The following is a 25,451-nucleotide window of genomic DNA, read 5'->3' on the forward strand; positions in this document are numbered from 1 at the left end:
GGAAGACCTGGGTTGGATCCCTGGGTTGGGAAGATCCCCTAGAGGAGGGCATGGCAACCCACTCCAGTATTCCTGCCTAGAGAATCCCATGGACAGAGGAGCCTGATGGGCTACAGCCCATGGGGTTGCAAAGAGTCAGACACAACTGAGCGACTAAGCACAGCACTCCTTCTGTTATAAAAGCAAGTCAGCTCAAGAGATTGATATCATTGAATTTCCCCAAAGTGTTGCCATCAAGTCTGCAGACTCAGAATTTCACCATTTCATTTCATCAATTTTCAGAGCTTATTGAGTTACTTTGTGTTTCTTGTCTTCCAAAACAGTGTGCTCTTCCTGCAGTGCTCTTTTATTTGGAAGAACCCAATGCAGGGCCCCCAGGAGTCAGAGGAAAAAGCCTTCCCGTAATGAACCAGTGTGAGCAATATAGGAAAAATGTGGTGCAAAGCTGGCAGAAAAGCAAGCTCTAGTTTTCCTTCTTCTAAAGGATTATATCAAACAGGTTTAAAATAATGGATAGTATCTGGTCTCTCGGCATGTGGAGGCAGAAAGGTGACTGCCACCAATGAGATAATGTCATGCGGACTGGATATATTGTAAAACACTCCAAATGTTATGCACATAAGTTAGCGTACTTGGTCCTGAGGAACAAAATGGACCAAAGCAAGTTATAAATGGGCGTTGAGACTCAAGGGTTAAATGAAAACAGCTAAGAAACCATGAGGCAAACACATAGCCCAGCTACTCTTCCTTGTGAACATCGCCAGCTTTTCCTGATGTCTTTAAAAATGCTCTGAAGATGTAGCAAGTAGCATCTGAGCAAAGTAGGTGAGGATTCGCATCTGCAAAGGAAACTCCTGGGGGTAACTAATGATTCAGCAAGAAGTATGCAGAGATAGAATTGGATCATTTTTACAAAGAGATACCTGATTGATGTCACACAGACACCATCAAATCCACTTTTCTTTGCCTGATTAATAGAAGCCCCAAAGAACTGTTTAGATCAGACTGTTGACTTGGGCCTCAGCTGAATCCACTATAGGCAATGCTATTTCACCCAATTAAAGTTCTTCAGTAGAGAATGAAGGACAGTCCCTTGTATCTGGCCAAGTGTTTGTTCCTGAAGGAGTCCAGGGGCTTCCAAACTTATCTGGCCACGAGGAGCTCAAGAAAAGAAACATTCTGCTTTCCACCCTCAAGTTGTTCATCTTAGAGTTAGCCGGGGACAAAGGTTTTCTGTTGTGATTTGTTTTCCTTTTTTTTTTTTTTTTCTGTTTCAAAGTTTTTGTCTGAGAGTCCAGAACTTAAAAGATGACTCCATTTTGCAAGAAAACCATGTCTAAGTTACAGCATCCTTAGGGGGAGGGATCCTAACTGACTTCTCACCCAGGATCTCTATTTTTGTTGTTTGAGTTTGTTACCCGGCGCGGGCACGCGCACACAGGCAGATAGTGAAATTCTGCTACAAGTGCTGAAGAGGTGGGAAAAGTGAGTTTAAGTGTGTTTAGCTCCTAAATTCATTAAGATAGTGAGGGTAATGATCACTAACAACAGTCTTGTCCCTGGTTTTGTTTTAGAGTCATTCAAATTCTGCGATGTTTATGGCTCATTCTTCCTTAAGAAACTGAGTTACTTCCAGTTCTTAGCCCCCAGCCCCGCACCCGCGCCCGTGGAAGGCAGAAAGCCAACGCTTGAGTAACGTGGCAATGCATTTTAAGAAGAATCAGCTCCTCGGAAGTGGGGAGAAAATATATTACTGGACTTTGCAGAGGCCAACACGCCCCAGCAGGTAGGAGACCACGAGGAGTGGAGTCCCGCTGGCCGCCGCGGGCCCCCTCCTGCCCGCCCCTCGCGCCAGCGCCCGATGCACAAGGCCGGGGCCCCAGTCGTCGCGGCTCCCGGGGGAGCCGGGCCCTCGCGCTCCCTCCAGGATGGGACAGGATATGACAGCCCGGTTTGTGCACTAGCATCCTTAATATTCCCTTCCTTTCAGAAGCAAATAGAGCGTTCCCTTATCTGAATGCTAATTTCCTAGTTAAAAACCCTCCCTTGCTGACAAGGGACTGAAAGAGTTTTAAATCACAGATGTAGAGTATCAAATGCAATAATGCTCTTGCAATAGTGCATTGAAGCCTCAATTAATTAACCCTTGGGCTAAGTAGGCAGGTACATGGCGGTGGCCGCAGGCGGTGGATGGATGAGATTTAAATGTGCATCTCATTTCCCCAGCACGGAGCATGCCGTTTGGTTCAGAAAGGAGTCATTTTGCACACTCGCCTCATTTACTCGGCGCTTTAATCCTCCTAATTCCACCTGAGATCGGGGGAGAATTGAAAAGGAAGGCGAGGAGCAGAGGCTGCGGGCCGGGCTTTTGTGGCGCGCTGTCCCCCGGGGCCGCGCCGCGCGGGGCCTCTCCCCGGCTCTCGCTTCTAAGCTGCGTCGATGGGAAACGTGCGCGGCGAGATCAAGGGGAATGGGGCGGTTTGTACCTTTTTAGGGGGTGATGGCAGTCTTGGAGGAGGACGCCGCGCCAAGCCCACGCTGCCCGGGTGCGGGGCCCCCGGGCCAGGCCGCGGTTTGCAATGGGTGCGTCTGGGCGCAGGGAGCTGGGGGTGTCCGCGGGGCTAAGCTGCGGAGCCCCGACGCCCAGTGGGCGTGCAGGTGCGGTGGGCTTGGATCCACCGCGCTCGGGGGTCCCGCCGCAGGGGTTCCAGAACTGGGTCCCACCCCCGGCCCTGGCGCAGCGTCCCGCGCGGACTGGGTGTAACTCTCCAGCTCATTTCTCTCCACGCGATTTACCATCTGTGAACTCGTCTTTAACCTAATAAAAATCATCTAGCTTTTGACTAACAAGAAAAGGAAACAGTGCTCATTGTGGGGTTTGGGGGAAATGGCTTCACTAATGTGCAGGATGAGAACGGAGTGATTTATAGGCGGTTTTAACTGTGGGCTATGATTAGGGGGCTGGTAGTAAGTGCATTAGATGTCTAAGTGTGGCAATAGAGTAAATAGGCGTTTTATTTATCGCAGTGCCAGGGGCCTCTTAGCGGAAGAGCGCTTCTCCAAATTGAAATATAGCAGAGTTTACACTCCTGATTAGGGCTTCAAGCGCAGAGCCCAAGGCTATCAGCTAAGCAGAAACAACGCTCGCTGACACCTAATTGTCACTGGATTAATGTGCAAACAGGGACAGCGAACAGCAACAACAAATAACCTAGTGTCAGAGCCGTCGGTGGCGGTGTCCACTCGCAGTGACTTGGGGCCAAATTGGAGTTTATATGTCAAAACAGGCTCGGATCAATGTGTCGGCCGCCTCCTGCGAAGGGCCGTCCGAAGGCCTGGCAGTGGTTGATCTATTTGTGTGTGTGTGGGCATATTACCTGCCGGGAGTGGAGGGGAGCAGGCAGACAGAGGAGGTGAAATGCCTTTCCATTAATTTTTTTCTGCTTGATGCTCCCGAATTCACAGCTATTAAGATAAATTTATGTGAATCAGGTCTTTCTCTCCAGGATCTTGTGACTTTCGCCTGTCTCCATATAAAATTTAATAACCCTGTTTGTGAATCAAATCATTCCCTCAACAACAGATTCAATCTGGGTTGCCACCTGTCTGGCTTTGGACAGGAGCAACCAAATTGGGCAGCTGGGCTCCAGCTTTTCACAGGACGGCTGCTTGGTTGGCTGAAGGGGAGCTTCGTTTGCTCTAAGGGGGTTTTCCAGAGCAAAAGCTAGATGTACTGAAGGGGAAAGGAGGACAGCCTTCCATATTCCCCAGGCCCTGTTTTTCTTTAAATAACCAAATTGGTGACAGCCCTATTTTAAAAACACAAGAACTCATAACAGTCCAAAGCAAGTGGTGGAATAGGTTACCAACCAAGGAGGTCTTATGCCCACTCATTTTTCTTCTACAATTAGCCATTTCGGGAGGGAAGAAGTCACAAATACATGAGTTATGTTCCTAAATGTATTTCTAAAGTTCTTAAGTTTTATTGAGCATGAAAGTTGGTCTTTCCCTGTGTTAAGGATTGAAGAAGCTATAGAACTGGCTAGTAGCTCAATGGTGCAAAGTCTTATGATTTAAACTTGACATTTGCAATTTTTTGCTGTAAAATATTACTTTCTTTATTTCAAGACTTTAGTTGAAAACCTCATAATTCCTTTTAAGCTCCATTTGATTGTCAATTGCACAACTCTCTCTAAAGCTTAGGGCTTATGATTTTCATACACACATGATTTATGCTTTCTGTGGCACAATATAATGTACTTTGGTGCAGCTCCTACTTATTTCCTCTTGCATCCTGAGAGCCTTCCCTTTTAGAGACTGGGCTTTTATAGTGAAGCTATGAAAGAGTTGTGACCTGACACTTGGTCTCCCTGCAGGATCTTTTTCGCTGCCACAGCCAGCCTTCTGTATCACTCCATTTAATGCATTTTCAGAAAATGGTGATCTGGCTATCTACACATTTGGATAATACAATGAAATAAATTTTCACCACTGGAGGTGTCAATAACTGGCCACTGAAAGCCCATTCATTGCCTCAAGTTTGGGGACAAGCATGCAGAACTTGTTTTGGAAGTTGCAAACACTGAGATTTCTTTTAATCCACTTACTGTGAAAAAATCATGAAGCATGAAGCACATCCCAGGGATGGCGGAGCCTGGTGGGCTACTGTCTATGGGGTCGCACAGAGTCGGACACGACTGAAGGGACTTAGCAGCAGCAGCAGCAGATCTGCAATGGAGAAATCCCATCTCCATTTTATTAACAGCATGCTGGATGAATCCGATGTGTTTTTAATCCAGATGCAGAACTCCAGGTCCATCCAAGCTGCTAACTAGAGTATAAAATTTAAGTTACTGTCCTCCTTAAACAAAAACACTTAAACTACCAAAATGTCACAAGGAAATCTTGAGTTTTCTGAGGAGAAATCACACAGGAAACGTGATTTTGTTCATCCTAATTATGACTCATAAATCTTATTTGTGGATGCCAAAAACGAGAGGGAGATGTAGAGACTGTTAAGTCCTTTAAACATCCTTATTTGCAGATGGGAGAACTAAGACCTAGAAAGGTTAAATATATTGCTCAATATTACACACACACACAATGAAACCTTCTAACTATTCCTTATATACAATCATTATTCCAGTCAAGCCATAAGCAGTGTAAATATATGAAAAAATATCAAATGTTTTTGTCATACTTTGTTAATATTGTTCAAGCACTTAAACATTAAAACTTTCCTGCCCTATAAAAAGTGATTTTTTAAAAATCACTGACTTAGTAAGAGAAAATGGGTGTTATTCTTTGTTCACTTATCTGGAAATTGTGAAACAGAATTAAAATTTTAAAGACATTTTCAGTGTTTGAAAGAATTGGCATATTTCTGTCACTTGTAGTCTGCTGCTGCTGCTGCTAAGTCACTTCAGTCGTGTCCGACTCTGTGCGACCCCAGAGACGGCAGCCCACCAGGCTCCCCCGTCCCTGGGATTCTCCAGGCAAGAACACTGGAGTGGGTTGCCATTTCCTTCTCCAGTGCATGAAAGTGAAAAGTGAAAGTGAAGTCGCTCAGTCGTGTCCAACTGTTCGCGACCCCATGGACTGCAGCCTACCAGGCTCCTCTGTCCATGGGATATTCCAGGCAAGAGTACTGGAGTGGGGTGCCATTGCCTTCTCCGGTCACTTGTAGTTTAGATTTTTTAAAATTCTTCTTCCAGTTTTCTGCCCTCTTTACTGCCCATTTTTTGGCTTTTTACCATCTCCTTCAGCCTCTACAGGGAGGAAACTAAGACTCAAGAAGTTGATTTTGTCATAACTTGATGAGATATTTCATGGAGGATATAAGACAGAACTCCAGATAGAATGTAGTTTATCATACTTACCCATGGTTTTCCCTTGTTCCTAGTATGATGAGTAATCAGGAATAACCTTGATTATATTGCCATGCCCTCGCCCAGGGGATCTTCCCAACCCAGGGATTGAACCCAAATCTCCCACATTGCAGGCGGATTCTTTACTGTCTGAGCCACAAGAGAAGCCCATATTAAAAGAAGGAAAGGGAATATTTTGTCAGTTTTTCAGTAATTCTGCTGAAGAGTTAGACGTATTTGTACATGAATCTGTCTCAGAGTTTCAGTGCTTGCCTTAGAGGTTGAACTTTAGGATATACCTGAATTATTAAGCCTCTGCCCCACTGGTGTGGCTAGGTAGTTATAGGAGTTATAGTTATAGGAGAGCTGAGTAAAGTGAAATAAAATTATGTCAGCCAAGAAAAAATAAGTCTCCCAGAATTTTGAATTTCAATCTAGATCTAATCTGACATTTCTGACAATGTGTTCAGACTCTGGGAAGTATATTCAGGTTAAGGAAATTTCTGAAATCTAAGATGGGGACCACTAATGAGGCCTGAACTTTGATGAGCATGACCCAGTCCACACAACTTACCCATCCCAACCTGAGTTCCTGAGAATTTCAAAACCAACCATCATCAAAATAACTAGTACTCAGCTTGTAACTGGGCTTCCCAAGTGGCTCAGTGGTAAAGAATCCACCTGCTAATTCAGGAGAGGCAGGAGATGCAGGGTCAGTCTCTGGGTCAGGAAGATCCCCTAGAGGAGGAAATGGTGACCCACTCCAGTATTCTTGCCTGGAAAATCCCGTGGACAGAGGAGCTTAGCATACTACAGTCCATGGGGATGCAAAGAGTTGGGCACAACTGAGCGACTGAGCACGTATGCAAAACCATTGCTTAGAGAAGGACCAGGTGCTGAAGGAGAAAGAGGTGACTGGTGGAAGGCATGGGCGATGATGGGCCAAGCCCTACAGCCACCAAACAGGCACGGACTGCAGTTTCCTAATGCCACCAGGGGACTGGGCACGTAGCTTCTCATGGTGAGGTCCTGAGCCCTCCAGCTCTGCATCCAGCAACACACCCCCCTTCCCCAGGAGCTCTCACATACTCTAGAGTTTAAAATGCTCCTACTAAAAGACCTACACATTTTCTTGTAAACGTGAGGTTATTAATCACTTATGCTTTAGCAATTTGAACTCTAATATTACAGTGTGAGGAAAAGACTTGAAGAGACACTGATGACTGATTTAAAATACCCCTTCAGACCACAGGAGTACTTCATTAGGCAAACTCGTCAATGACTTTCTTCTTAAATGCATTTGCTCATGAGAACTTCAATGGTTGTCACTATTTGCCTTTTTTTCCCCCCTTCAGTGTTTTGTTTCCAATACAGTAATAACCTATGGTTTTTTTATATGCTCAGGTTATGAAAGCAGTCTTCCATTCTTTTTTCAATGGATTTATTTTTATTTAATGTATTTTTTATTGATGTGTAGTTGATGCAACAATATTTTTTGAGGTAACAATATAAATATTAGTTCCAGGTATACAACATAGTGATTCAATATTTTTATAGATTATATTATATATTATGTAGATTATAGATTTTTATAGATTATAGATTTTTATAGATTATAGATTTTATATAAATCTATATAAATCCATATAAAGATGCTATTTGCTTTTCAGGTTCTCACTCTACTATAATAGTTTTCTTTAACAAAAAATAATTTGTGGGCTAAGAATACTGTAAGGTAGCCTCTGCCTAATTTTCTCGCCTATTTAAATTACTATGTCATAACTTTAAGAAATACCATGAATTCATATATATAGTAACATAATTTTTTTTGCCATTTTTACTTTCTGAAATAAAATGAAAACTTAAAATATCCCAAATTAATACTCTCTCAGGATGGTACAAGGAGCTCAGTTCTGTAACATCATAAAATTTTACACATCTACACATTTTTCTTATATTTAAACATTAATTAAAGGCAGGTGAGGTATACTGGATTCCAAACATGCATATTGACTTTTGGCAAGCAATTTTTAGAGATCACTTTTTCTACCCTGATGCCAGAGCGCTAATTCTATCTTCTTGTTACTACCAGATTTTAACGACCCCATGGCGTGCTGGACCCCATGCAGTCCATGGGGTTGCAAAGAGTCGGACGTGACTGAGTGATTAAACTGAACCAGATTTAAAAATCGGACTTGTGAGCACAGGGTGGGAAGGAGAGGATGGGGTGAGTTGGAAGACTGTGACTGACACATACACACCAATGTGTAAAATAGACAGCTAGTGGGAAGCACAGGGAGTGCAGCTCAGTGCTCCGTGATGCCCTAGACGGGTGGGATGAGGGTGAGGTGGGAGGGAGGTCTAAGAGGGAGGGGCTCTATGTATTCATATGGCTGATTCACTTCAGTGTACAGCAGAAACGAACACAACATTGGAAAGCAGTTATATCCCAATAAAATGTTTTTTTAATCAAAGAGGCATTTCCTGCATGGAGCCTACAAGGTTTCTCTGGTGCAATGTGTATCAATTTGTGTTCTTGCACCGTTAAAATGAAAGGCAAAGTACATGCCAAGCAGTCAGCGACTCTTCCTATCTGCTTAGTATTGCTCATGGAGGAACAATATATCGTGTGCTTTCTGTATACTCTTGGAAGGTAAATTTTTTTTTTTTTCCCTTGCTTGAGGGAAGTTTTTCTAAGAGCACATCTTTTTAATGGTATTCTTTCCCCTTCTCAGTGAGGGACTATTGATTGAGTGGACACCGCTTACTGTAGCTGTTCTGAGCTGCCAGCAGCTGAGTTTCCTGTGATTGATTTTATATAGCACCTTTTATACTTGAGAAATCCCAAAGCACTTAACAAAGCAGTGAGTGAGTGTGATGCTGATAGAGATGGCGCAGGCAAACACCGGCAGTGGCACGAGCCCACGGAGCTCACATCGCTTCAGATTCTTGAACTCTCCAGAGGACTGCTCAGTCAGGTCACCACCGTTCTTTCCGGTCGGCCTGGAATCTCCAGACTGGAAAGGACATTTAGCCAACTTCTCACACATCCCTGGGTTTCTGAGCAGCCCTCAACCACTCAAGACGGATGAGACAGGCCACTGTGGGTGGCTTCCATGAGCCTAATTCCCTAGACCTCTCGTTCCTCTGTGGTTCAACACAGCGGTGAGATTGAGGGGTCCCATTCAGAAGTTCTAAGATCATCTCTGATTCCTTGAGTAATTACTGTGCCTCAAGTAGGTACCCAGTGCTGTTTCAGGCCTCTGCTCTATAGAAAGAAGACTCTTTCCTGCCATTGCCTGAATGCTCAGTCGTGTTTGACTCTGTGTGACCCCATGGACTGTACCCTGCCAGGCTCCTCTGTCCATGGAATTTTCCAGGCAAGAATATTGGAGTGGGTTCCCATTTCCTCCTGCAGGAGATCTCCCTGACCCAGGGATCGAACCCATGTCTCCTTCGTCTCCTGCATTAGCAGGTGGATTCTTTACCACTGAGCCTCCTGGGAAGCCCTTAGTACTAGTTAAGTGGCTAAAAGAGCAAGAGGACATCTGTGGAAACACAGAGTGGGCTGCTGAGAAGAGAAACAGAGCCTCGCTCACTTCTTGAGCTCTAGCCCAGCGCTTAGCACGTAATCACCCTTCAGTGAATGTTTGTTGAGTGGATACATGAAAATGCAGTGTCTTTTCTGTGTCAGAGAAAGGCAGATTTCAGTCCAGAATAATGGGTGTTCACAGCCGAGCACTAGTCTGTCTTCACAGTGAGCGTGCAAAATAACCCAGCCTTTTCCCCATAGAAACGGCTGAAGTGGGACAAAAATAATGCCCTTGGCTTTCTCTACCCTGCTTCCTGAAGCGAGAAGCTAAAGTTGCATGTTTTACCTGCAGGTTTGGGAGGAAAAGAAGGAGAAAACTGACAAGGTGAGAAGAACAGATGTGCTCAGGGGGAGGACGGTGGTCTGTGAACCTCCAGGAAAATGAATGGTGGAAGGAGGGGACGGCTCACCACCTGGTGTCTCAGAGTGGCAAGGAGACTGTCACTGAAAGAGCAGAAAGAAAGCTATAATATTCTTCCTAGGAATCTGGGCTTTTCTCATCAATGGCCTGAGCTTCCTAAGTGTGCTTCACAGGGATGGGGGCTGGTACTAGGGAGGAGAGAGAAAGAGGAAGCCGGGCTTAGTTCTCTAGCCCCACATCCCTAAGGAGCAGACTTAGTGGCCATGGAAAGGCGACAGTACAAAGAGCTGATGGGGTCCCCAGAGCTCCAGCTGGGGGTGGGTTTACACCCAGGTGTCTGCGTTTTAATGTCAGATCATCGAATTCATTCAGTCATTCAGTCGTGTCCGACTCTTTGTGACCCCATGGACTGCAGCACGCCAGGCTTCCCTGTCCATCACCAAATCCCGGAGCTTACTCAAATTTATGTCCATCGAGTCGGTGATGCCATCCAACCATCTCATCCTCTGTCTTTTCAAACAAGTCAGTTCGTCACATCAGGTGGCCAAAATATTGGAGCTTCAGCTGCAGCATCAGTCCTTCCAATGAATATTCAGGAGTGATTTCCTTTAGGATGGACTGGTTGGATCTCCTTGCAGTCCAAGGGACTCTCAAAAGTCTTCTCCAACACTACGGTTCAAAAGCATCAATTCAATTAGCTTGCTTCAAAGAAAGAGGGACTATCTAAGTTAAAACGATGGTTGCATTCCTCTCCATCTGCACTTTCTTTTTGTCATGTACATGGCCATAACTTTGAAGTTCATTTCTCAGCTAACAAATCACTTGTTTTGCCTCATGTGGTACACTGACATAGTGTATCTCCTTTGCTCTTCAAGTGGCCCCAGGGAGGCTGATGGTATTGTTATGCCCATTTTACAGATGTGGAAGCTGAGGCCCAGACAGAGGTTAAGTGACTCAGCTATGGTCACATTCCTAGCAAACAGTGAAGCTGGAATTCAAATCCAAGTTATTAGACGCCACATCCCACTCATAGTCCACTATGCCTTGCTGTCTCCATCTCTAGTTAAAATAAATAAATCCTGCTTGAATAAAAGGAAGTTTATTGTTCTGATGTACTGGTATGGGAAGGATTAGCTGTAAATGTTTATACTTTATTTCTGAGCTCAAACCACATAGCTGGCTGCTTACTACTCTAAGCTATCAGCTAAAATATACTTCTAAAAAAAATCACAGGCCTCCCTCTTCTTTTTGGGAGCAGAAACAGACACGTATGATTTTCACCCATAAAGTTCGTGGCTGTGTGGACTGACGCCACTTGAGGCATCCTTTCTCTGGGGACCTCAGTTGCTCTGAGATGAAAAGGCTGGACTGAGCCAGTGTGCTCCCAGCACCAAGGTTCTGTGATTCTGGGCTGATGACTGTGCAGCGACCTCTAGCTAAAGAACAGGGACAGACTGGACCGGCAGGACTGGCAGCTTAGATTCACATTGGCCTCCTGGGAGCTGAGTACACACCAGCTGGGCTCAGGGGCACACACAGGGCACGGTTCCTGCCTTCCAAGACTCTGGGGTCCATGAAGCCCCCCAAAGGGGCCTGAACAACATATGAGTTGTTGCTCAGATGTTTGCATTTCATTGGACAATTTTAAGATGTGTTCCTTGCACACATAGGAGTAATTTAAAGACTGTCTGTATCTGACTAATCGTTCCTGATAGCCATTGAAAAAAGAAGTCCTATTTAAATAGACAGGCTTTGAGGAGACCTGAAAAAACCATGATGTTATATTCTTGGAGGCTGCAAAGAAAAGCAATTCCAGAGACTTAAAGGGTGAGGGAATAGATTGTAGAGTCCACCAGGAGGATGGGTGGGGCCTCTGGCATTTGTGGCTGACATGAGTGAGCTGAAGGACCTGATTAAGAGAACCAGGGCCCACCTCGAGTGGGGCTCGGGTAGGGGGCCGTGGATCGCGTGACAGTTTTGTTTGAAAGAAAAGCCAATCAAAGTCACAGGGAGTCCTGGCAAAGCCTAAGGAGAGAAAGCTGTTCCCTTGGAGAGAGTGGCATTTTGGAAAACTGAAAATCGCTTCAGTCATATTGCATGCGATAATCTTTATAACCAAAAAGAAATGAAATAAACCTCTCAGTTTGAAGGCTTCTTCAATATTTTACAAATCACACAATCATCTCCAGCTTGCGACACGAAGACAAATCCACATGACAAACGTTATGGAACATTAGTGATATCAGGACAAGCCACATCTGCCGAATATCAATGATAGGATCCCTTCCTGCTGCTGGTGTGGTTGACAATGTGAGGCGGAGGGCCCATTTTTTTTTTTTTTTCCTGTTAAAAATGGAAATCGGTGTTTGAGTATTCCATGAAGTTCTTCAGGTTCATTAACAAGGTCAAAATCAATGTTATTTTACTGTTTGGAATCATTTTTGGCGGAACAATGAAAAGAAACCATAGTCGAAGTAGTCTTAATATAATCATTTTCTTTTCATTGTTCTTTATGGGAAAATAATTTGGCCCGAAATTTAGTGGTCCCTTCAGGGAGGTGATATCTTTAAAAAGGTGGTCTGAAGGACAGGTTTTACTGTACTTTAATAGGCTGATAGATTAATATAAATCTTAATATTCATAATCTTTACCATTTCTTTTCTCAATATCTGCTCTATCTATACATCTATTTATAATGTATGCTTCAAACACAGAATATACGTGATTTTTATTGAATATGCTGATGGCGCTACAGGGATAGCCACTTGACCTAGTTAAAAAAAACAGTGAGAGAGTGAGCCACGGGTCAAGCTTACAGTCTGCAGCTGAAAACAGATTTTTGCAGATAATGCCATGGCCTGAGAGCATGGCTGTCTTTGCAACTTCGCCATGTGCTATTATTTGCATAAATAATAAATAAATATGTGCAGCCTGGTGCCAAGGGTGAGCTGCAAATGATCGTGATGGAATGTGGACTTTATCACCTCATTTTTCTACCAAAACATGGAACATTTTCTACCTTCATATGCCCACAAAAGAAAATCACAATGATAAACGAAAGATGAAATTTACTTATTGGCTAGAGAAGAAAACATGCATTGCCTGACATGAATAGAGAAATATGTGTTAATTTGTTCTCATGTGACTATCTAAGGAGAAAATAGCTAATTAACTGATTTCACTTTTATTTTGACTCTGAGACTTCTGGTTGGCCTGTCATCTTGTCATGTCATAAACATTGACGGAATTAATGAATTTTATACATGTGTGTATAAAACTGATATGATACATTAAAAGATGTATATTATAGAAGTAATACATCCTCATTATGGAAAACTTACACACATTTGAGAAAAACCCTACATATTCCCACTACCCAGAGATAATCCTGTGAACATTTCTCTCCTCTTACTGTTTGACACAGTTCAGAGCATCCTATATATAACATTGAAAATGCATTTATTAAATTCCATTGTAGGATGTCACCATTTATTTCACTATTTTCTATGATTGGATATTTGTGTGGTTTTTTTATTTTTGTTTTCCTATTATAAATGTTAAAGATAAGCATTTTTTTTACCTACCTCCTTGTTTCCATTTCAGAAGATCTCCCCAGGAACTGGTCCCAGAGACAGGATTACTGGATTAAATGAAGTGAACATTTTTAAGGCTTTTGATACATATCGCCAAATTACTTTTCACAAAGCTTTGACTAATTTATAGTATAAACTTATTTCAATGAACTTTGATGTGTTTCGGTCACATTATTGAAACACGGTGATTTCAGCTTTCCAAAGAGGTGATCTCCGGTGATCTGTCCTGGACTTGGTGTTCGTGGTTGGTGTGAATGGGGCGCAGGGAAGTGTTGCATTGGCCTGTGCGTGGCGGTGAGTGCTAGTCCTCCTGGTTCATTCCTGTGAAGGTAGTTTTCTCTTTAAAAATTGGATGGCTGTCAGAAATAGTGTGTAGTATTTTAAATATTAATATTTTTTAAAGAGAAGATAACTTGGCTATGCATTTTCTTCACCTTCATTTTTTGTAATGCAAAAAACCCCTGGAATTTAATATTAGAAAAATTGAAACTTTTTATATTCCCTGACCCACCCAACTCCCAGTTTTGTTGGTTTAAAAGATTTAAAAATATTTTAAAAATCTGCCAGTACCTCAGTCCTCTAAGATAAACATCTAATGTTCTCCTCCTGTCCCGTCTGTTGACATAGATGTGGCTTTGTGTCTGCTGATGCCACAGCCTGTGTTTGAAGGCTGGGCTCTGGGAACGCAGAGAACTGTCCCTGCCTTTGTAGCTCCTGCATCTGTGCACACTGGGCTCCCAGCACAGCCTGTCTCATACGGTCACTGTGCTGGAAACTGTTTAAACCTGTGATGTCCTTTAAACACTGCTGGCTACCCCAAGGTTCCACAGTCTGGATATGTGTGCATACCCACCTCTCGGAGTTCTTTGCTTCCCGGATTTCTAATTGGCAACAAAACATGATTTCTGAAAAGCAAAAATAAAAGTTGCAGGCAGGTTTCTTTGGGGGAGCACTCCCCAAAAGAGTTAGGCTTGGAATGGCTTGGAATGACTTTTTACTGGAAAAAGGAAAGAATGAAAGTCTTTCAAAGAGAAGCTACCTTCTCAGAACTTAGCCCAGCATTGACCAGGGCTGTTACTGGAGGTTCTGGCTGCTTCTCCCAAAGGGGAAGTTCGGAAAAAAGTGAAGTCTAAGGACCTGGGAAGAGGCTCTGAGAGAACCAGCCAGCGTTAAAGTTTGCTTGCCTTTGTCCAGAGACTGACTATATATATATATATTTAGTATATACGATATATAGTATATTAGTCACCTTTATTTTATTTGAAGTAGATCCTTTCACTCTAATGCAAAGTGATTTATAACTTTGTATAAAATACAACATCTTTACCTGGAGATGGTGGGATATTAACAGGAGGAATACAAATATTAGTACTACCCCTCCCAAGCACGCCTTACAAAAGACATTTGCTAAGTTTTGTTATTTATAAAAATATATTTAGCTACCTACCAACTCTACTGTCATTGTGGAAAATCGCACAAACCAATATATGTAAGTGAATAGTTTTACATGTAGTTAATGTCTTTTTTGATTAAGAAAGTCTTTTAAAGTATGTATTAATTATGCGTTGTATGTATCCTGGGTGGCTAAAACAGCTCTGTGAATAGAGACCCGCCAGTTGTTTTGTTAAAATAACAGAATGCAGCTGTGATTTTTAAAAAAAAATGAATGCGGCATATCTGGGAGAGTTATTTTTTATCTTTTAAAAGGGAGGGATGAAAGTTAAATTTTTTTTTTAAAGCAAATATAAGATTTTTGGAGAGAAGTGCATTAGGCTACACAAATGTGTGGGATATCACGGAATGAAGGTTGTGTTTTGTCTAAAATGTTTCCTGGCTAGGACGCTCAACATCATGCACAGGAAACAGGAAGACACACACACCATATGAGAATTTTTTTTCCTTCCAGCTGTAATTGGAACCGTTACCACTGTTTTCACATGTAAACTTCTCGGGTTTGCAAAATTCCAAGCAACCCCGCCCCCCCAACCCCTGCCCCTAAATGATAAAAATCCACGTTTGAAGGAACTAGTTTCAAGATCACACTAGAGTTTGTCTTTGCCCCTTGGAAATAAAAGGGAATATTATCTGTCCGAGAAAACACTTTGGAAGTATCTCCCTGAAGCTTTTTTGACTTTTCAGGGAAGTCCCATCTGTGTTCACTGCATTGTGGTCCCATCCGAGCCTCGGGTGGTGGCTTTGAATGGGGCAGCGTCACCAAATCTGCATGAAAATTGGGAATTGTCAAAGTAATTTGCCACTTGCCGGCTCACTCTCTATGCCTTTTGTGTTCTGATCAATAAAAACTTAAATCCTTTACCCAGTTTAGTAACAACCTATTCTAAAGCATTATATTCCCCCTAATCTTCTCCAGTTCTGGTTGTACAGTTATCCATTTTCAATGATATTCATTTTAAAAGGTTAACAAACGAGAAACTAAACCAACCATACAAATAACAGCCCAAAGAACACTTTCCAAAATGTGTTGCTGTAGTGCCATTTCAAATTTAATATTCATGCAGAGAAAAGCTAAAGGCCACCAAACCAGGTGGATAAAATAGTACTGCATTTTATGACTCCTTCTTAAATGAAATCTCTTAAATATTGCTAATGAAGCCAGCTCTCCCACACAGCCTTGTCAGGCGCCCTTTCTAGGCTGGTTCAGTTCCATTTCCCTGTCTAGCAATTTGCCCCAGGCCCCTATTAAATGAATTATCACGGCCCCTAAATCATCTCTGCGGGGGTTTCCTCTAATCCCATCAAGACACTTACACTCCCTTTCTTCCCTCCTGGTGACATAATGAATTATTGTTTCATGGGGAGCAGTTAAAGAGGCCCCTTTGGAGGAGTGGGACGTGCTCCGGCCGAGGGCGGGGGTAGCGGGGAGGTCCCGGCGCCTCGGGCTGGTACCCGGGGCCTGATGGGGACAAAGCCACGCGCCGCCTACGGCCCTTCCGCCCTGGGGTCTCTGCCGAAAGCCACCCGTTCCGGATGGGCCCCTGCGTCCGCCCCTGGGGAGTGACTCTGGGAGCCCAGGAACGCAGGGCCAAGAGAGAATATAAATGTTTTCCTTAACTGGAGGAAACACTGCACTCACAAACCACTTGCGGAATAGATTAAGCTAATTTATTAAACACAGTTTGCCTGCTGACTGAGTTGAGCTGAGTAATGATTTACATTTTTTTTCTTTTAAAAAACACTAATAAGAAGAAGTCGGGGGCCACAGCGGCCCTAATCCTGGGGCCGTGGCTGGGGAGGGCGCCCCGAGGGCTGGCTGTGGGTCCGCGGGTGGACGTGTGACCGGACAATGGCCAAGCTTTCCAGCCCACGCCCGGCATCCCCGCAGGCCCGCTGGGTGCACGGAAGGGGCTGGACCCGCTTTGGAGGCGGAGGGTTCAGACCTAGGGATCCTGGTCCCCCGAAAGGGCCTGGTTTTGATTTTGACATCTGTTTTGGAGGAACTCAGACCATTCCACACGAACCAGTGGTGGACCTTCTGAAAGCCCAGTGAGCTTACACACTTCCTACGAGATTTTGAAAACATTATGTTGGAGGACACGTGTGGAGCGGCCATTCTCAACCTTGTTGGTGCCAACAAACCTCCTTTTAAAACAAGTTTGTTGTAATACTTCTACCATCTCGCAGTGAAAGACTTCGATAATATCACCTACTGAAGCAGAAGGTTAAAAAAGAAAGAAAAAACAAGTGAAAGAAGAGAGAGAGGAGGGAAGCGGGTGGAGGGAGGCAGAGAGGGAGGGAAGGAGAAAAGCCAAGATGACCTGGCTGTAAAGGAAAAAAACCAGCAAATTAAACGTAACAAAATATGCATTTTTTCCTTGTGGGCAACTGTAAAGTAAACTGTAAAAGTAAACTGTAAAAAAATTCTTGCACTACTTTCTAACACATACATTTTAAGAGGAAACTGTTCAATTGATTGTTGTTGACACTTTTTCTTAAGAGCTGACTTTTTAAAATAAGGCCTAAATAAGTGTATTTGTTACTGTATGTAGGATGTCCCAGGTGATGGCTGTGTGTGTTGGAGATGTCCAGGGAACATGAAACCCACGAACTATACCATGGTCAGTGACGTGATTTTCCAGAGGTGAAAGTTCAGTTCAGTTCAGTTCAGTCGCTCAGTCATGTCTGACTCTCTGCGACCCCATGGACTGCAGCACGTCAGACCTCCCTGTCCATCACCAACTCCTAGAGTTTACTCAAACTCATGTCCATTGAGTCAGTGATGCCATCCAACCATCTCATCCTCTGTTGTCCCCTTGTCCTCCTGCCCTCAATCTCCCCCAGCATCAGGGTCTTTTCAAAAGAGTCAGTTCTTCGCATGAGATGGCCAAAGTACTGGAGTTTCAGCGTCAGCATCATTCCTTCCAATGAGTATTCAGGACTGTGGCGAATAACTCAGTGCAGTTGCGGACAAAACTGTATGTGGTAGTCGTGTGTATCTGGAAAATTCAGTGGACATTAAAGCTCCATAAAAATACTTTGTGTTTTTTGTGGGAAAAAGGAAAGTTCCCACAACCCTACCACTCTAACATAAGAGTTTTCATTTTCCCATGTTTCTGTATCTTGTAGTTTTTGTTGGGATCTTTATGTAGTGCATACTCAGTTTTTTGCATCTCTTTTCTTATTCTCTGTCAGGAGTGGGTTTTAACTTAAGCAAAGTAATTAAAATAGGTAACAAAGGGTTTTCATCACAACTTTACCCAAGTGGGCTGACAAGCTAAAATTCTTAGTGAAAGTGTTATTTGCTCAGTTGTGTCCGAATCTTTGCAACCCCATGGACTGTAGCGCATCAGGCACCTCTGCCCATGGAATTCTCCAGGCAAGAATACTGGAGTGGGTAGCCATTCCCTTCTCCAGGGGATCTTTCCAACCCAGGGATTGAATCCAAGTCTCCTGCATTGGAGGCAGATTCTTTACCATCTTAGCCACCAGGGAAGCCCAAAATTTTTGTAAGCCTTTAAAAAAAATTATCACTGTAGCAGTAAGGTAGGACTATCATATTACTTTAACAGCTCACCTTAAAAAATCCTTATACATTTGCATAAGTCAGAAGTGTAAGTGGGTAACAGGTTCTTGAACTGCTGATTTAGAAAGTCCTGAAGTTGTGATCTGGAGCACTTTGGCTTGGGAGACCTCAGCCTGAGGTCTGTGACTTGGGTTCTGCTGGAAAGCAGAGTGAAGAGGGTGGAGAAGGTGGTAGAGGGGCCATCATGGTTTGTCTCTGGTTTTGAAGGGTGCCAGGCCAAGTGTGCTGGGGCAACTGGGCAATCAGCTCCTCATTTGAAGTCCTTTACTTCTGTTCCTGTCCCCGAGATGTTGCTGCCTGTGGATTAGTTAGATCTTTTCTGGATACCCAGTAGGATGTTTCCAGTCCTTTGTCCAGAGCCCAAGGAAGCCTCAACTGAAGTTTGATTTACAATTGATACCTGCTTTTCTATCTTCTTAAGTATTGTATAGAATATCTTTGCTGGGAATAAGCATTATCTTTCAGCAGCTTGATAATAATGATGGCTACCAGTTACTGGGCATTTTGTATGTGCCAGGCAATGTACACTTGTATCATTAAGCTTCCTAACGATGAGGGATCTCATTCCCTGAAAGTGAAAGTGAAGTCGCTCAGTCATGTCCGACTCTTTGCGACCCCGTGAACTGTAGCCCACCAGGCTCCTCCATCCATGGGATTCTCCAGGCGAGAGTACTTGAGTGGGTTGCCATTTCCTTCTCCAGGGGATCTTCCCGACCCAGGGATCGAACCCATGTCTCCCTCATTGCAGGCAGACGCTTTAATCTCTGAGCCACCAGGGAAGCCCATCTCATTGCCTGAGCAGGAATCAAACCTAGGCACCCGGCACTGGAAACACCGAGTCTTAGCCACTGGACCAGCAGGAAAGTTCGGAGGTAGGAATCATTATTTTCATTTCGGCGATGGAAATGCACAGAGAGGTTGAGTGTCTTATCCAAAACACAGATTGGCCGATTTCCACAGTCCAGGGTTGCTTCACTATTTAACACTGCATCCATTGGAAACTATATAAATTTGAGCAATATGAAATGACATCCCCAGACCCCAAGCTCTGTCTCTAGTTTAGGAAGACAAGAAAAGGTGAGCAGAGAGACTCTAGGGCTTTCCCAAAGCAGGGGATCTTCCCAACCCAGGGACTGAACCTGAGTCTCCTATATGGCACAGTTTGGCTGCTCCCAGTGACTTCTCCTTGATTACAGGACAAGGTGTTCCTGGAACAAGCGAAGGGCAGAAACTTGAAAACCTAGCAACAGGGAATGATCCTAAAACAGTGAAGCTTAAGAGACAGGTTTGGCATATTTTCAGGATGTAAAATGTCAAACTCAAAACAAAAGTGGTAGCACAAAATCTGTCACCAAACCACTGGGTGACTATAATTTAGTTGTTTAATCGCCCAGTCATATCCAACTCTTTTGTAACCTCATGGATTCAGATTTTCCAGGCAAGGAGATACTGGAGTGGATTGCCATTTCCTCCTCCAGGGGATCTTCCTGCCTGGAATCAAACCTTTGTCTCCTGCCCAGGTGTCCTGCATTGCAGGCAGATTTTTTTTTTTTTTTTAAAACCCCTGAGGCACCAGGGAAATCCAATAATTCAGTTAGTGAAGTAAATTTCTCCAGCCTTTGGCTGTGTCAGTGTTTGATGAATAAATATGTAGTGATTCTTTAGCAGCTAAGCATTTCTTGTACTACTAGAATGAAGACCTGATCTTGTTTAACATATGTAGATGCTTTTCAGCCTTTGCATGGGAACAGTCAAGCCATTTTTGAATCATTGACTTAAGGTCCATTCTTGGTAACGACATGTAGGATATAGGGGCATCCTAGGTCCACAACTGAATCAATGGTAATTTTGAACTCTTCCCTGCTCCTAAAATAAAAATGAGGGGCTAGAGTCTGAGAATGGCCTTATTTATAAACTCAGTCCCTGCCCTTGGCTAGCTCTAAGCCCATGATTTCAAGGCCGCATCGTTGCTGTGGCCTCTGGAAATACCAAGGATCTTCCTGAAGTTCAGCTCCAGACTTCATAGCATTCCCAGGTCTCCTCAGTTCTAGCTGGCAGGCACTACTCTCGTCCCGGCGTTTGATGACCTCAGAACTCCAGGACTAACTGGGCTCTGGTTCAAGCAGACTTTCAGAAACCCTTTTTCAGGGAGTCTGGAGATCCAAAATGTTTTCTTCTAGCAAGTTAGATCCGTGTGCTTAGTTCTGCCAACCACATGAATGAATAGACTGTGGATCCGGTTACAAAACCCAGGATGATTTATTACCAGGGCAAAGAGAAACATTGCAGACCACACTATCATTTATCATGTAATTACATGTCTTTCCGGGAGATAACATGCGTGACCACAGAAGCAATAGCGAGCTGTTCTGCCTCTTGATCTGGCCTCAGTTTCCTTGCCTGCAGTGGGAGAGGCGTAGGCAGAATGGTCTCTGGATCTCGAAGGGCTCTTGCAGCCCTAACACGGAGAGTCTGCAGATATACGGAGAGGTGTAGCTCTTACCCAGAAGTGGCCTTCTAGAGCTGTGGCACCATTGATACTACCTCCCATCTGGGCCACCTGACTGCTGAGCTCTTCCAGGCTCGGTTTCCTCATCTGTTAAAATGGAGATGAAAAAATAAATAAATAAATAAATAAAATGGAGATGATGAGTACCCTAAGCAGTACCAACTCCTTAGGGGTACTGGTATGTTTATTGAGGTAATGTACGTAAACCTCAGAGAAAGAAAGTCTCAGAAAGCATTCAACCTATATTGGCTCTTGCAATTATTGAGGACACCCAACTGTAATAGCTTTTTTTTCCCGCTTCTTCTCCTTGTCCCCCATCTCTCCTTGCTTACTTCCACATTTACTCTTGTTGCAAAAGCTATCTTCAAGAGTTAAACTTTAAGGGAATTGATGAGGAACCAAATCTCAAGTACAGGAATGAGAGGTCCCAGGACCTAATTCTAGATCTTGCTAGAATGTGAATCTATTGCCCTTGTCAAGCCTTATACATAGATACAAATCACGGGCTGGGGTGTTATGTTATGGAGATGTTTAGGAACAGGTATTTCTTTCAGGTACCTTCATTTTTCTGTGTTAGAACAAGGAGGATTTGAATTTTCCTTAAATTAATCTCTCTGAGGAGAACTTGGAATTCTCAAATGGCTCAGTAGTAAAGACTCCACCTCTTAATGCAGGAGACTCAGGTTCTATCCCTAGGTCTGGAATATCCCCAGGAGTAGGAAATGGCAACCCAGTCCAGTATTCTCGCCTGGAAAATCCCATGGATAGAGGAGCCTGGTAGGCAACAGTCCCTGGGGTTGCAAAGAGCTGGATACCCGCTGTGACTGAGCATGTACACTTGCATTTGGGCAATGCTTGTGGAATGTCTCTCTCTCTTTTTTCTTTTGGTGATGTATTAGGAAAACATGTCAAGCTTTTTCTTTTTCAGACATAAGTGTTTTTTACTTAGGCTCCTTTACTTATTTAGAGGTTGAATAAATATCCCTATGAATAACCCCTTAAAACATTTATGTTTTTTCTCTTTCTCACACACCTAACAAATCTTAATTAACATCTTTGGCTTCAAAATATGCCCAGTCCATTTCCGGCTGCCAAGGCAGAGTCAGAGTTCACATTGCCATATGCTGACAGGGACAAGGAGAGCGCTCTTCCCAGTCCATAAAGTGTCCTCCTTGGTCCCTGGGCGTTTGATGAAGCCCGCTTTCCCCATTTGCTCTGCAAATCCACCTCGTTGACACCATCTCCTCCTGGAATCAGTTTTCTTTGGAACAGAAAACTGGGAAAACAGTAATGGATACCTGATGTCCTCCGCTTTTGTCTTACAGACCAAAATATCAGCTACTGGATGTAATACATGTATGAGCCATACTATTGCATATATAATAGAATGTTCTAGGTGATCATCTCCAGACTCCTTAGGATGTGTAGTTATTTCTATGATACAAATGCAAGTAATACACCAGAGAACCAGCCCTGCAACATGAAAGAATCAAGAAAGTTTGGAAACAAAATCTCAAATGTTTAGTCCAAGCCACTCCTTAAGTCATTCTTTCTTTACTGCTTTTGTCATAGCAATGGAGCATTTTTCACCCTTTTCCTTTCAGCCTCATTTACCAAAAATGTTCTCTTTTGTTGGTCCACAGGTAATGTTGCTCCTTTCTCTCCTTTGTTTTAGAGAGGTACTCTAGCCACTGTGTAAAGAGCATTGTTCTTCGTAGATGGAAAGGAAGATAAGGAAGCCCACAGACTTAATGTGGTGGACTTGGGGTGCACCACCAGAGCCCCTCTCTGAGGCCAATGCTGCTGTGAGTGCTGGTTGCTGAAGTCTGTCAGTCCCAGGAATTCCGCTCCAGGAGTTGTCATTGGCTACAGGGAGCTGCTTTTCCCAGAGTCCAGCTCCTCGCATGTGGGCACAGGGGAAGCAGCTGCAAAGGACCACCAGCTCCAGAGTCACTGTGGGGTGAGCTGAGGCCTTCATGGCGAAAGCGGAGCAGCTCAGCTTCTGCCTATTCCTGTTGCCTTCTCACCCCCTCGAGGATGACTCCAAGAGTACCCCCAATAAGCCTCCTGTGAGAAATCATCTCATAGACTATTTCCTGGGGAGCCTGACCTATGACACTTGGGCTAAAAATATTAGAAAGGATGGCACGCAGTATAGAGTGAGGGTCTTAAGTCCCCCTATCTGTTTTTTTTCCCCAAGAATCTGATCCTCCTTGGTTAAAATAGCTGAAGGGCTTTGGGATAGCAATTGCAATCCAGGAAACCCAGGAAAAGATATTAAAATGTATGAAAATGATTATAATAAATAAGAAATGCATTTTAGAAAATTCTTTTTTAAAAAGCAGAAGCACCAAAATATCACTTTAAAAATCAGACTTGTGGAAAATAAGAAATTTTACCCGGGAGACTATTATTATTAGAAACTCTGAGACCAAAGATCAGTGTTAGGACCTTGATACTTTTGGGGTTTTTTTTTTTTTTGGATGTGAATTGCTTTGTATAATAAATGCTTAGTGATTGAGGCAGGCACCTTATCATGGTCACTGAGGCTGAGGGGGATGGAAGGATAAAGGGACAACAAGTGAGCTTCCGGTGAGAAAACTGGGGTACCAGGGAGGTCTGCCCTGTGTGAACCTCACTGGGACTGTAATTTTTAAAACTTATTCTTCAAAGGATTTATCTTATAATAGCATTCAGTGACTGTTTCCTTCAACACAGAGTTATAATGAGAATCCTTACAGTTAGTCTTGATAAGGCAGGGTATATGTATCAAAATTCAGAGTAAGACTCTTTTTTTCACTTAAAAACAGACCTTTACTGGAACTCTTTAGAAATTATTTTATATAAGTTAAATCTCAAAGTGTTATCATTATAAATAAAAGTCAAGCAATGAAAGAGGACATTAAAATAAACAGTTAAATGCCCTTCTCAGGGATGCTACTGTTCTCAGCTGGCTTTCCGACCCTTTACTAAGGGTGATGTAGCTATTCCTGGTGGAGAAGGCAATGGAAACCCACTCCAGTGTTCTTGCCTGGAGAATCCCAGGGACAGGGGAGCCTGGTGGGCAGCTGTCTATGGGGTCGCACAGAGTCGGACACGACTGAAGCGACTTAGTAGCAGCAGCAGCTATTCTTGGACTTATGCATGTATATGGCTTGTCTTTCCATTTATTATTGTTGTTGTTTTTCTCTTGTGTTCTCACATTAATAGGATCATACTACATAGGTGGTTTTGTAAGTTTTACACATTTTTTGCTTAACTGTGTTTTATTAATACCCCTTTTAACCTACTTAATTCAAACCACATTGCACTATTCTCAACTGCTATACTAGAATTAAATTTGATGCTACATTGATCCTACGTATGGTAGCTATTCTTGGGGATCATACTGCTTATCTAAGTGGAATAAATTAACTATTTCAGTTTTCTAATACAAATTTTTATTTTCTCAAAATGCAGAGAATTACATTTTTTCCTTTGCCTTTCAGACTGACTCAGTGGAGTGTGACTCCAAAAATAATTCTTTTAAAAATAGCCAAGAAAAATAAAACCTAATTCCATTCTCAAAGTGACCTCAATATTTTCTTTGCTTTAGTATTATCCTGCCCTCTCCATGGATGTGTGTGTGTGTGTGTGTTTTAAAAGAATAACGGGGAAGAAAACTAGCTTCAGCCACTCAATTCTTGTTTATGTTTGTTTTGAAACCCAAGTGGCCCATTGTCGGCAGCAAGGTCTTCACTCCTGCTCCATCACTAGTCTGTAAAGTAAATTGCAAAATGCTACCAAAGTCTGGCTACATCCTCATAGTGACTGTTTAAACCCATTACTTTCTCTTTTAATCAAATCACTGTTGTGTCAAAATATACGATTCTCGCCATGAATCTCCCCGGCTTGTTACAGGTCACCGGTTGCACCTTGAAAATGTTTGCTCTCCTAAGCGTCTTCTCTCCAGCCTCCAGCTAAATTGCTCCAGACCAAGCAGGATCATTTTTCTATACACATAGACCTCTAATTAATATATATATATACATAATGGCACTGAGAACCTGTACTTTACCAAGAGAGGAAGGGAAAATGCCTGGTCAGTAGGCAGGCAGGAGCATCATTTAGATTATGGCAAAATAAGCGTTTAAACAGATACAAGCATTCAAATTATACTCAGGGAAAAAAGCAAACCCTGAAGATTCCCTATCCATGAATTACTGAGATTCAGCCTTTATTCTTTTCTGCCCAACAAAATATTTTATATAAAGCCGCCAGAGGGCGAATAAGGGAAATAGTAATTACGTTTAAACAGCCAACACTTCACTAACATAAAATATTTGTACAGGCTCTTAAACATGAAGTTAAGTGCCAGAGGCTATTTTCATTGTTTAATGTATTAAGTAAATAAAAATGTATCTAAGATGTGGACACACAATTAGTTTTGAGTTATTTATCCTGGAGTTTGTATGGTTTAGAAAAACTCCATCTTCTTGGCTCCTGCTG

The 25,451-nt window shown here is 43.1% G+C and overlaps 2 long non-coding RNA genes across 4 annotated transcripts; both read left to right on the forward strand.

Annotated features, from left to right (window-relative positions):
* Nucleotides 1–212: 212 nt before the first annotated feature.
* Nucleotides 213–19,263, forward strand: LOC102416055. 3 transcript variants are annotated; one of them, XR_006639754.1, is made up of 3 exons: nucleotides 213–1,485; nucleotides 1,575–1,786; nucleotides 9,752–10,256. It is a non-coding gene; the product is annotated as an uncharacterized LOC102416055 (long non-coding RNA). The 3 variants fall into 3 exon arrangements; XR_006543062.1 differs by lacking the exon at nucleotides 9,752–10,256 and adding an exon at nucleotides 19,203–19,263 and having other exon boundaries at nucleotides 231–1,485; XR_006543061.1 differs by lacking the exon at nucleotides 9,752–10,256 and adding an exon at nucleotides 13,424–13,563 and having other exon boundaries at nucleotides 233–1,485.
* Nucleotides 19,264–19,267: 4 nt separating this feature from the next.
* LOC123464712 lies at nucleotides 19,268–24,135 on the forward strand. Its single transcript, XR_006639755.1, has 2 exons — nucleotides 19,268–19,326; nucleotides 22,639–24,135. It is a non-coding gene; the product is annotated as an uncharacterized LOC123464712 (long non-coding RNA).
* The last annotated feature ends 1,316 nt before the right edge of the window (nucleotides 24,136–25,451 follow it).

This window comes from Bubalus bubalis, chromosome 11 (genome assembly GCF_019923935.1).
Source record: "Bubalus bubalis isolate 160015118507 breed Murrah chromosome 11, NDDB_SH_1, whole genome shotgun sequence".
Taxonomy (NCBI): Eukaryota; Metazoa; Chordata; class Mammalia; order Artiodactyla; family Bovidae; genus Bubalus; species Bubalus bubalis.